Source organism: Hyalella azteca, unplaced genomic scaffold (genome assembly GCF_000764305.2).
Source record: "Hyalella azteca isolate HAZT.00-mixed unplaced genomic scaffold, Hazt_2.0.2 contig13241, whole genome shotgun sequence".
Lineage (NCBI taxonomy): Eukaryota > Metazoa > Arthropoda > Malacostraca > Amphipoda > Hyalellidae > Hyalella > Hyalella azteca.
In genome coordinates this window covers 442,337-443,252 of record NW_025943170.1, presented here as the reverse complement: position 1 = coordinate 443,252, position 916 = coordinate 442,337, and positions in this window count along the sequence as shown.

The window sequence follows — 916 nt, the reverse complement described above, 5'->3', positions numbered from 1 at the left end:
TGTCTGAGCAGCGGCTCTTGCTTGTGGATGTTTTCTTGTGCCATGTTTGCCCTGTTTTCCACAGTTTGCATCCTGAGCCACTGTATCCACTGACCTACTATAAACAAGAATTCAGTGGTTACCTACTCAGAAGAATTTAAACACAATACAGGCTCTCAGGCCCAACGGCCGTCCTCGAGGTCGACCTGTGGCTTTAAGTCTACCCAGTGTAGACACCCCGAAAAGAAGAAGAAGAACTGGCCTGCGAACTCGAATGCAAAACCTAACTTGTCGATTCGGTCGACAAGTGGCCGCTCGATGGTTGAATTTCAACCATGGGCCGTTCGACCGACGACCGTAGGCTGATTCGACACATGGGACAGATACGGACGGCTCTGTGGCGAGCATCATTAATTCATAATCACTGCAAGGCTGCGGCGAGCTCCGTCCGGGTGGTGAAATTTTTTTCGCGTGTTGACAGACGATCCTGTTGGCTGATTGATCTAATTCAATAATTTCAATCTGGTGGCTTCGGCTCAATCGGCTGATAATGTTACAGTCAATAAGTGTTATAGGCTACGTTATTGAGGGAAGGTATCATGAATTCAGGATAGACCATTCGAAGCACGGCAGTGGTGGACTGGTGGTCTCCGACAGGCGTCCCCGACCTTAATGCTGATTCGACACACGGGACGACGGGAGTGACGGGACATGCATTAAAATTGAATTAATGGCACAGATGGCTTAGGAGAAAGTCAGTTGCGTTCACGGCGAAAGCACGTGTGTGGATTGCGATCTCTAAAGTAACCGGTAAATTTGTGATTTGAAGACTCTTAGCTTCTAAAAGTAATTATCATCATATTTGTTTCCTCATTAACCCGACTGGCTTTCTCCCTCAGAGGTTTGCCGGTCCGCATTGTGTTTTTTTTTTTTTTTT